Source organism: Epinephelus lanceolatus, chromosome 1 (genome assembly GCF_041903045.1).
Source record: "Epinephelus lanceolatus isolate andai-2023 chromosome 1, ASM4190304v1, whole genome shotgun sequence".
Taxonomy (NCBI): domain Eukaryota; kingdom Metazoa; phylum Chordata; class Actinopteri; order Perciformes; family Serranidae; genus Epinephelus; species Epinephelus lanceolatus.
The window spans coordinates 17,934,183-17,946,505 of record NC_135734.1 but is presented as its reverse complement, the minus strand read 5'-3'; the positions used below and the strand labels follow the sequence as shown (position 1 = coordinate 17,946,505).

At 42.2% G+C, this 12,323-nt stretch overlaps 1 protein-coding gene across 1 annotated transcript in view; it reads right to left on the bottom strand.

The window, feature by feature from the left end:
* The window catches only part of ptpra (protein tyrosine phosphatase receptor type A), a 39,152-nt gene extending 27,138 nt beyond the window's left edge, over positions 1-12,014 (bottom strand). The window contains exon 1 of the mRNA XM_033625555.2: positions 11,615-12,014. The gene's annotated coding sequence lies outside the window, so the exon portion shown is untranslated. The remainder of the gene's footprint in view (positions 1-11,614) is intronic.
* Positions 12,015-12,323: the final 309 nt, after the last annotated feature.

The following is a 12,323-nucleotide window of genomic DNA, read 5'->3' as shown; positions in this document are numbered from 1 at the left end:
GGGCAAGCTCAGTGATCTGCACTACTTAGTGTGAATTTGCATTGTAGGTATCTGCGTATTAGGCTAAGTTCGACATGACAGACGAAGGCAGGTATGCTCACGTCAACCGTTTTCTTAATGAAGCATGACTCATTGTTTTCTACCCAGAGAGGCTGGATGATGTGTCACTGTGTTGGTGGAAGTGATATAAGCTGGTCCTGTTGCTAACCTTCACTTCACAGATACTGCAGGAGCCCGAGAGGATTTTATCTAGAGACTGTAGACCCAGAAGGACAACTCCCTAGAGATGCATCTTAATGTGTTTTGGCCTCCTGAGCAGCAGTCTTCCTGTGTGTGTATGCGTGTGTGTGTGTGTGTGTGTGTGTGTGTGTGTGTGTGTGTGTGTGCATGCAATTCTTTTTTCAACAGACTTATGTGTTGGTAGGGGACATCATTAATTTAAGAGGTACTGGGCAAGTGCTTCTATTTGTGCCACTTTTAGGGTTTGTGCTTTCACTGCTCTCTATTAAGAAGATATTCTGGGTGGTGGGTTGCTGTAATTCACATTAAAATGATGGAAGATGCAAGAGACACTACAGAATAACTATTGGTTTCCATTATTTGGCTTTATGTGTCATCACATTAAAAGGACATTACCATTTAAGTAAATCACTCTTGTGTAGTGTCCTGATCAGGCTCTAATAATGTTCCTACAATGGCTAATAAACAATTTAAAGCTGAGCCGTTTGCCATTGCAACATCTTAGTTGCCAGACCAGGACATCCATCTTCTCAAAAGAACGAAGAAAATGGCTCACTACTTACTTTCATTGATTTGATCTCATGTTTCATAAACCGATTTAATTGATAAAGCACTTTTTATCTTTAGTCCCCATTCCAGCCTCCTTCTCTGTGATAGTCAAATGTTAAAAAAGAGAGAGAGAGTAAATATCTTTCCAACACTTTCATCACACTATTCCCTGCAGAGGAAACATGTGCATGGCCATCTATTAGTGAATGAATGTACTCAAAAGGTAGTCATGCAGCTCACGCTCTCCTGACTTTGGGCTTGTGTTGTGCAACCATGTGAATATTTCTCAGACAAGGAAGAGCACATAGAGCGATCTACTGGGATAAGCTGCCCTGTGGCAAAGTGCAAAATTGCCACAGCTTTCTTAAGACTATGATGAGCAACAAGCAACAAAAATCAATACTTTGGAGGGAATAAGAAACACACAACACAAAAAAATATGACAAGACATTTGACTCCTTTTGAGGGAAATCAAAATTCACTAAAGTTTCTCTGTTTTTCCTCCCTTATTTCCCCTTACTAATATTTAAAGCTTACTTGCCGTATCAGAACCTACTGCCCTAGCTTGGATTACACTGGAATGACAACAGGACTTGGGGTCGAACCTTAATGCCAGTTTAGTAACAACCAAAATCTGTCTATAGCATTGAGAATCAAAAAATGTCAAGTGTTGAAAATTGGCAGCGAATGCTAGTCAGATTCTTGTTTGCTTATTCCATGATCAGATATCTCCTAATCTATACTGTGATTTTTTTTTAACTTTTGATGGCATGATTTCCCAACAAAGTTCTTTATTTATAAGACTGAATTGCCACGATGTAGGGCTGGGTGATATGGCTTAAAAATATTGCAATGTTTTTTAGGCTATATATTAACCAATATATTAAATAGTTACTGTCATAATAGAGTACTATTATAATAAAAGTAAAAAAACTGTTACAATAAAATCAAAGTACTGTAATAAAGTACTGTAATAATGAAGCTAAATTAAGCATTGTTATAATTAAATAAATAAAAGTTTCCGCTGCACCTTCAAATGTGAGGATTTATTCACTGTGAGCTGGAAACACACTAACAGCTAGGGGTGTAACGATACATCGATCCACATCGATACATTGATTCATTGATTAACGATCCGATTATATCGATGCAAAATGAAAACATCGATCCATGTCATCTTAAAGATACACATTTATTTTGAAATTCACATAGCACGTCTGCGTCACCATTCCTGGGCAAGCGCGCCTCCGCTCAAACAACAAACAGAGCTCAGAAATAAAATGGTCAAATCATATTCTAGTTGATTTTGTGAGTTGATGTAAATGATTGTGTTAGATGGACATATGATATCGCGTCATATCGATCGCAGGCTCCTGAATCGAATTGAATCAAAATCGTATCGTGACAGACTTTGTGATATCGGCAAACATCGCATCGTCATCCAAACAAATCAATATAATATCGTATCGTGATGAAGCTGGTGATTTACACCCCTACTAACAGCCCTCCAGTTCATATATAAATAGTATCTGCAAGTCCCACTGGTGCTCCATGGTCACAATTCCAACTAAATAGTCACAGTCTGGAGCCGTGCAGATACAAAAACACAAGCTTCGTCTGCTCACACTATCATTAAACTTATTACGTTAAACTGCTACTGTGGCGCAGTTAAATGTGATGATTTTTTCACTGTTGGCTGGAAACAAATGAACAGCTCTCCAGTCTATACATTTCTAACATTTGCAAGTCGCGGTGGTGCTCCATGGTCACAAAATGTGACTAAATATTCGCAGTCTGGTGCCCTGCAGATGAGGCACACTGTTTGCCTGCTCACACCCTATTGCTCCGGTGAAAGCCGCCTAAAAAAATCAATACCAGTTTAAGCATATGCTATATTTAGAATACTTTCAGTGCTTAACCTTACACACTAAGTGATCACGGCTGTGGTAGACCATAGGGGTGAGTCCGTATACACGTTTACACGTGTTTGAGATCATAAACGGTTATGAAAAATTAGTACACAGAAAACATTTTTTTAGGGGGGGTGGGGGTGATACTAATTGTTGACTAACTGTGATAGACTGAATATGACAAGAAATGGTGTGAGACAGGGTTTGGCAACAGGTCAGTAGCCTACGTGCTCCGTTCTATTAAAACGGCACGTTCGTTAAGGAGGTCGTTCGCCAGTGGGCTACAGTGAGTACCAGGCCATCAAATCACATCATCTGCGGTGAGAGGACACGGAATTGTTTGCGCTTTTACGCACAGGTCGGTGACGTGGCGCACATGACTCGTGCTACCGACGGACGGATGAGCCACGTATCTCGGTGCCGCTTAAAAACAGAGTAAATAACTGTCAGACCAATCGATAATGAGGATGTAATTGGTTGCAGCCCTAACTGGTAATGGCAATTTTATCTATAGAGTACATTTCATTACACGTAAACTTAAAGTGCTTTACACTGAGAGACAACATATAGAGGACAATACAAGAACATACGTCAACTCTGATCTTATAATCTGGCCTAATCTTTAATATTCTCAAATCTAATCATGTAAAACAACATACTGAACTTTGAAACCATTCTTATTTTGTGTGCCAAAGTCAGTATCATTGAGCAGAACCCGATGCTTAATGTGCATGCGAGTGGTGAGCCCGACCAGCTAATGAAGACAGTTGCTTCTCTGCCTGTGGCCAACTGCAGACCTCATAGGAGTGCAATCACACAGTTGTGAAAGGGCTGGGCTGTTCCCATGCCATTTCATTCACACAGTGAAAGGAACACTTATAGGTAGAATATAAAGGAAGTCCAATTACATCTCCATGACAACCAAAGGCCAAGACCTAAGATCAATGCAAGGTAGTCATTTAATATGGAGAGTTCCCACCCAAGTCTGTGGATTTCACTTATGCTTTTGTATTTACCTGTGACCCGAGGTGAAGTAATAAGTATCTTTTCCGACTGCACGGACATGAATTAATGAATAGCTCAAGACGAAGACAGGTTTTACAAAAGGGATCTCTCGGGGGAAGAAAATACTTTACCCTGAGACTGGAATCCTTAATGGCTGCAGCTGTTTCCTCAGTTTATTATGTGTTGTTTGATCTAGATTTAGCAGAATCCCAATGTGGCCAAACAAATACAACTACTATCACTGTGGGAATCCTCTGTGTTTAGTATTATTCTTCAAATCAACAAATCTTATTAATAATTCAAAGGGGATGCCCCTTGGCAAATGAGTGAGCTGGAAAACCAACAGATACAAACCCCACAAGCCTTGCTGACATGACACCAGCAGCGGTGGTTAAGGGGACTTTACCATTCATGCAGAGAAATATTTCCCTCTGGCTTTCTACAAGGCATCCTGCTTTTCTAGCCGCTGCAGCGCTAGATAATGCTTGTCTGTCTGTCTCCATTCATGGCATATTAATACTGTTTCTATGTCTTGAGAGCGGGTGGGGGGGGGGGGGGGGTCCGGGGCAACAGGAATACTGTGAATGCTTCTCTTCACAGGAGACTGAAGTAGGCCTAACCCAGGGCCGCTAGGACTCTTGCTCCCAAACAGACCACAGATTATATGTCCCCAGTGCCACATACAACAGCCACAATCCTCTGGACTTCCCTTTCTGAGGGATACTACTCCCTGCTGGTGTGGTTTGTGTTCCTGTTGGCTTCATTCACGGGCTGGTGAGTTGATGAAAAGACGAAGAGAAGCCGGGGATTACTATTCTGGCTAATCATACGGGCAAGAGTGACCGCTGTGTCTGTTATTAAGCCTGTAATGATGATTTGGTTCCATCAGGCTGGAAGGAGCACGAAAACTCACTTGTTTCAATGAGTGAAAGTGGTGAGTCAGTGAAGCTCTGCTCTGTGTCTGCATCGTTGTGGGGTTTCTCACAGAGCATGCCAGGGGCCTCTCAAGCTTACCACATTGGACACAGAGAGGATGTGGAGGCGCAAAGCATGGCCTCCCCACAGAAGCCACTGTGACCTTGAAGCGTGGTGTGGGGCCAAGCGGCCAGCTTAAGGGCCACAACGAAACCTGATTCACTGTCACTTCTGCCATTTGAAACTGAACACCAAAACTGATTCAACATCCAGCATGCAGCTAAGGCTAGAGATTTAAATTTAATACTTTTTGGTACTGACCAAAATGTGTGTGTACCACCAAGTGCCAAAAAGTTTCAAGTTGGGCTGCACAATATATTGTTTCTTTACTGTCATTGTGATGTCGACTTGCATGATAAAGACATCTTGAAAAACTGCAATGCTGCACTCAGGGATTTTTGGAGTTAGCTGAAAGAGAGTATAAGTAGAAAACTACACTTAAAAATGTAACTATCATTCTTTTTTTTATTGGTGTCTTTTGTGTTCAGTTCAATGTTCAATTTGTTCAATTAAATAATGTTGGGAATAATTTCCTTTCATATTTTTAATTCAACAAGCAATTTGTTGAAGCAGTATACTGAAAACAGCAGCGAGGCACAAGTGAGTACACTTTAGTGTGTGTTCATTTATGTAATGTTATCGTGATATTCAACAACATTATCTCAGATCACATATATTCCTCACATCCTGCAGCACAGGTCTCTGCCTGGTCAGACTCCTCATCTTGTCGACTATTCTTTGATCAATGCCTGATTGTGACAGTTACAGACATGTAGAGCTGCTGGTGGTTAGACCACATTTAACATTTAAGAAATTTGCTTCCTTTGTTCACCAAAAAGTGAATTTAGTTACAAAAACCTAAGCGTAAAGGATTAAAAAAGTCCTTAAGTAATGAAAGCGATACTGTAAAAATACTGTTAAAAGAAAGAAATTCTGTTTTAGAAATTATTACTTGAGTAAAAATACAAAGGTATTCTATACAAGATCAGTGGTGTAGTGGAGGGTATACTCAGGTATACGGGGTATACCCACTTCTATTTCTGTTCAGTTACAGTATACCCACCTATCAGCTAAAACGTCATTGTAATATATAGGAGAGTATGCCCACTTCCTCATCGGTAACCTACCTATGTACCTAGCAGTACACCCACCTCTTCAACTACCACTACACCACTGTACAAGATGTACTTAAAGTATAAGAACTCAAAGTACTGAATACAAAATAATGTGTGTTTCCTACTTTATATTATATTACTGAATGACTGTGAGAGATTTATTCAGGTGTGAGTAGCATTTTGCTGTTACAGTTGGCTGTTTAATACACTGTTGGGTGGATCATTTTATAACAATAGGCCCAAATATCACAATACTTTTGACCAATTACCTTGATATCGATACTGTGACGATACTGGTGACTTTTTACTGGTGCGTTCACAAAATATTTATTTCACAATGAGAATGTTTTGATAAATAATCATTGGTAATTTGGATGTAATGACTCAGTGGGTAAAGGTGAGTAACAGAACAGCTAGGACAGTTTGGTAGGTTCACATATTTACAACATATTTACTGTACTGCACCCTTTAAAACCAGGAAAACACAACACTTACATTATTAGATATTAGAATATCCTAAATTTAAGACAATATCTAGTCACATTCCACTGATCTATTGCCCAGCCCTACTTCAGATGTTTTTAAATAAGTTCTTAACTTGTAAAATAAGTATCTAATACCTGACAAATGATGTGGTGGAGTAAAAGGTACAGTAATTGCTTTTGAAATATAGTAGAGTACAAGTATAAAGTGGCAATAAGAGTGAGTAAGTAAGTAGTAAAGTGCTTGAGTAAATGTACTTTGATACATTCGCCTATTAACATCGAAACATTTCCAATTATATCCAACAATACATGCAGCAGCAAAACAGACAGGTGGCGCTGCTTAACAGCTTTGCATCACTTTCTGTCTTTGTTTTGGTCATTTAGGTTCTCTAACAGAGGCCCCTTTTACACGGCCCCCTCAAGGCGGGAGTCTGTGTAGGTCTGTGTAAACAGAACAACCGGTGGGACGGGACCACAGACAAGATGGGTGTGACGTTTTGACAACATGTTATGCATGATCCACTGTGGGAGACTGAATAAAAAAACAGCTTATAGTTGTTAGCAGCTAACTCAAAGAAGAAGAACAGAAGCTAAAAATGTCCGCAAATTGGGAAAACATTAAGGTGACGAGATCAGCCGCCTATAACAGAGACAGGAAAATGATTGTTATTGCCATGTTAATGCCATTATAAAGTGCTGCCCGATACATTTGTTATATGTCACACTAGAGGCCATGTTACAGGTCATGCCCGTCCTGTCCTGTTTTGCCTCTGCGATGCTGGCATGCTGTCTAAAACCAAACACTGAGTGGCATGATGCCACCGTTGTTTGGTTCTGTGTAAAACTACAGAGGCAGCATAAAGAAGGGACTTTGTGCACAATCTCTGTGTAAAAAGGACTAATGGGAACCCAGAGTCATGGTCCTCATATCTGAAGTGACCATCCTGCTGCGCTCGTTCCCTCCTCTTCCTCTGGAAGATAAGAAGCCTATCCAAGATGAAGAGACAATCATCTGAGACTTCACTTCACAGCAGTGTCATGACATCCCTTCTCCAAAAACCCATTTTCTTCCACGCCCATCTATAGGTGGTGCATTCAAAGACTACTCAGGCTTGCTAACATGCTCTTTGGGCATTTTTTCACAGCAGGGCAAGAAAGGTCTTGCCGGCTCGAAGGCCGATGCCAAGGGCAAATCTAAATATTTATAACTGCAGCTCTCAGCTGGTTTTGAATCCGACCTAAATTTGACCTCGGCTATGAATGCATTGTTTAAAAAGGGACATCAAAGTTTTTTCTCTGTGAGGAAAAACTGACTAGTGGACAATAACATGATGTGATTGAAAGAGTTGTTTTACTCATAATTTCTGCTTTTCATTAACAAAATGACACAAAATTCCCACAAAACAGGAAATGCTGGACACATTAACATGGCTGTCTAAGTTGATTAGATGTACTGTGTAGCAATTAAAGAATTTATGTACCTCTAGTTACAGTATCGCCCAGCCTAGTGCAATCCTCTATGTGTAGGAGTGGTAATACACTGTTTCAGCCAAACTCAGCTCCCCCTCACCCACAACTCCACATTAAGGGCCATTATCCCACCTTATGGTGACAGCAACACAGGAAAAGGAGGTAGCAGCCAAATTCTGAAAGACCTGGATGCCACATGAGTTTACAAGATCATAAAAGACTTCTCACACATCCAAAATACTTCTTGAATACAAAATCCCACCCAGTCTTTGAAGTCCACTGCAAAGAAATACACTCCTATGAATATCCATGGCAGCCATGGGGAACCAGAAACATCAATCATCCCACATCAGGAGGATGTAAAACAAAGATTTACTCAATAATCTAAGGGGATTACATAATTACTACTCCAGAACTACAGAAGAACAGAACAAAGCTGGGTGACTCTGGATGAAGTCTTCCAAGTAAGGCAAGATAATGCATTTAGGAATGTTTAGTCATCACACAGGTTTATTTCCTGTATTGTGAAATAAATGTCACTGAGACCAAATGACATTTCACCTTATACCAGGCTCTGTAACGCCTCACAATCCTCTAAATGCAGTTGTGTTTATCCTCTTAGAGGCAGAATTACAGTGCTCTTCCACAGAAAATACGTAGGCCCACAGGTGGAAACAAAAATATACCTCCCGCCCCACCCAAAGAGCCAACTCATTATATTGTGTCAGCACCCTGAAATTGTGAAATTTTACAACACGGAGGTAATTTCACAGATCCCACCCATCGAAACTTCACGCAAAGTTCCAACACGGCGATTTCAAGCTATACTTTATTCTTATTTTTAGAAACTAGGCCAATCATGAAAAGTGTGGTGTGAGGATCACTCAAGTTCCTGTGCTGAAACCCTTTCAGGATCCCAACACAGAAATAACTCCCTTTTCTTAAAATAGGTTTAAGAAGATATGGACAGAGCGAGCAAGATGATAACAGCTCTGCCTTTTTTCCCCCTCACACAGTCTGACTTTCCTGAGCTGGGGCTGTTTGACAACCATGGTTCAACAGCATTTTGAGAGAACGTGTCCAGGCCTGACAAACAGAGGTCAGGTAGGCCTGCTGGCGCACAAAGAGGAGTCATATAAGTTTGCAGGAGGTGCAACTTAAGTTTTTTGCACTTGGATGGTCCGAACACGACATGGCGACCTCGGTGAGGTGGAAAGCGTGCTGTGAAAAGGCACAGAGGTATGGTGGATATGTGCTGCAGCTCCGGAACAGACGTGATGAGTCAAGCTCCAGGCAGACATAGCAAAGGCTTTGTCAGATATGTCAGAGCCATGCCTCCTCATTCCTGATGATGCTTCTCCCTGCTTCCTTGTAGTTGATATTTCTCTCAAATTAGGCAGCAACTATTGTATTAAAGCCTATTTTTTATCTAATCGTGAACATTTCCATGACAAAACCAAGCCATTAAAGGAGCAGTGTGTGAGATTTAGGGGGATTCAGTAGCTGTTAGGAGTGCAGACTGCAACCAGCTGAAACTTCTCCTAGTTAGGATTCCTTCAGTGTTCAGGAGAGTTTTACTAGATGCCGAATAATCCGCAGAGGTCTCTTCCTCTCCAGAACAAATGGACCAGGTAATAAAAACTGGTAAAAACACAGAATAAAGCAGTTTCACATTACAAAAAAGTGTTTCTCCAATGCTGTTTGACACGTCCCAGGGGGGCAGCTAGCCTAGCACCTGCTAATTTGTGCTCACCTTTTTTCTCTGACAACTTCAGCTCCGGATGTTTAGGAGGTTTTTACCTGGAGCTTAATTATCTGCAAAGGTCTCCTCTGCAAAACAAACAGACCTGGTGATTTACACCAGTAAAAACACTGACTAAACAGTTTCACGTTACAAATCAGTGTTTCTCTGATGCTGTTTGCCACATCCCAGAGGGGCGGCTAGCCAAGCACCAATTTGTGCCCACCTTTATTCTCTGATAACTTAAAATCTAGACGTTCAGGAGGTTTTTACCATGAGCCGAACTGTCTGCAGAGGTCTTTTACTCACCAAAACTAACAAACCCAGTGAATTAAACTGGTAAAAACACCGAACAAAGCAGTTTCACGTTATAAATCAGTGTTTCACCAATGCTGTTTGGCACATCCTAGAGGGGAGGCTAGCCCAGCACCTGCTTGTTTGTGCTCACCTTTTTTTCTCTAGTAGTTTAATCTGTGCTGAACTTTTTTCTCTGATAACTTTAGCTCCAGGTGTTCAGGTGGTTTTTACCAGGAGCTAAATTAGCCATAAAGGTCTCTTCCTCTGTATAACAAATGGACCTGGTGATTTAAACTTTAAAAACACCGACTACACTGAATAAACAGTTTCACCTTACAAATCAGTGTTTCCCTGACGCTGTTTGCCACGTCCCAGAGGGGCGAATGGCCCAGCACTAATGTGTGCCAACCTTTATTCTCTGATAACTTAAAATCTAGATGTTCAGGAGGTTTTTACCTGGAGCCAAATGGTCCGCAGAGGTCTCTTACTCACCAAAACTAACAAACCCAGTGAATTAAACTGGTAAAAACACTGAACAAAGCAGTTTCACTTTATAAATCAGTGTTTCTCCAATGCTGTTTGCCACATCCCAGAGGGGCGAATGGCTCAGCACTAATGTGAGCCCACTTTTATTATATATATTGATATCTTAGATCCAGATGTTCAGAGGTCTCTTCCTCTCTAAAGCTAACAAACCCGCTGAATTAAACCTGTAACACTGAATAAAGTAGTTTAACGCTTTAAAAATCATTGTTTCTCCAATGCTCTCGTCCTGAAGGGGCTGATGCAATAATGTGAATGGTGCCAGTGTTTGGTTTGTCCTTTAGGGCTACTGTAGATTTACAGCCTGGTGGACTCTGTGGACAAGGACCTGCTCCCTATACAGATATAAACAGCTCAATCTAAAGTGACGAAAGCATATAGATTCCTATGTTCATGTGATTATACACTGAAGAAAACATACTTCTGCCAATGTATCCCCATAAACCCTACACACTGGACCTTTAAAGGAGTAATCCCTGTCCTGATGAATATGTGTAATCATAACTTGCAGTGGAAGTTAAAGTAATGCATTAAAAAACTAAAAAAAAAACCTCAACACCCACCAGATTGAAATGGTATGCTCGGTTACACCCAACGTTCACAAAACAGGAGAATATTAATCATTAGAAAAAAACTTTGGGAGAGGTTGTAAAGGGGAATGCACTCTTGTGAGACTCCATGTCAGAGTGCAGGAGAAGAAACACAAAGCAGCCGCTGTGATTTGACAGAGCATACATGTTAATGTTGGGGCGACCTAATTCCTGTTGTGGGTCGCGTGAAGCCCCCCTGCTCCTCCACCCACCCAGTCATCCAGCCAGCTCCCCACCCTCTGTGAACGTGTAATAACAAAGCGTTGATCAATAAAGTGTACTTTCCAGTGAGGCAGCCCAGACTTGGACCCCCTCTTTGTTCCACTGCCAGCGCAACAGCATCCGAGCTGGATCAACAACAGCCTCTGACTTCTAAAATGCTGTCGCACTCATCCGTAAGCCCCCTTTTCTTGAGAGCCCCCTTCGCCAAAAAAATCCCTCCCTGCCTCCGAGCTACTTCTGAAATGTTGAAGCGTTACAGCAACTATTAAACGCAGCCCTGGTCCCTGCACAAACCCGGGCTTCATTCCGCCGCAACACAGGTACCCTGTACTGTGTCCCGCACGGCTCAATGTGGGGGACAAAGTGCTTGTTTGTGGGTGACACAATGTTACAGCGAGAGGAAACATGCTGCTACAGCGACATTGTAACAAGTGTGACTCGGGCTTTGCGCAACAAAAACAAGAAAACTCACCACAACTCCTGTAGCGCCCAGAGGAAACCCGAGGTGGGGTGGGGGGAGAGAAACCAGAGCCAAGCAGGAATTTATCCTCTCCTTCTCTTTCACGTTTTTCAACCCCGGCCCCTGTCTCCACACCCCAGGAACCGAGAGTGTGAGCGGGGTGGGGGGACCTGGGTGATAGCAGAGGAGGGAAGCACGATCTGGGACACACAGCCAACACTTCACAGTCAGTTTAGCTACTAAATCCAGGCGAGGACGGCACCCCCGCTTAAAATCCTCGATTCGTCCTAACTTATCGTCCCGTCCGAGTGTACTTTCTTGGCCTTCCTGGGTGTTAAATCCCACGGTTTATCCGCTGTATCCGGGCGCGTCGGCCGACTATTCTAGTCCGCCATGTTGTGTGTCTGTCTGCATAGGAAGAATGGGAAGCGAGCAGCAAATTCCCAGGCCAGGCCCCGTCTCTTCTCCACACTGTTTCTGCACAGCCCGCAGCGACACCTGCTGGCCGAGCTGGAGCCTGCACGGTGCAGCCTGAGGCACACAGTCACTGCAGCGGGCAGGAGGACCACTGCTTCATACACTCGAGCTATAAGGGACTGTTCTTCACTTGCCAGAGGAGGGGTGTGACTTGTTTTTTATTTTTATTTTTTTTTATCTCGACCCTACCCAAAGCTACAGATATTTTTCCGGGAGCCTGTCTGAGCGATTGAGGGAAAATGCA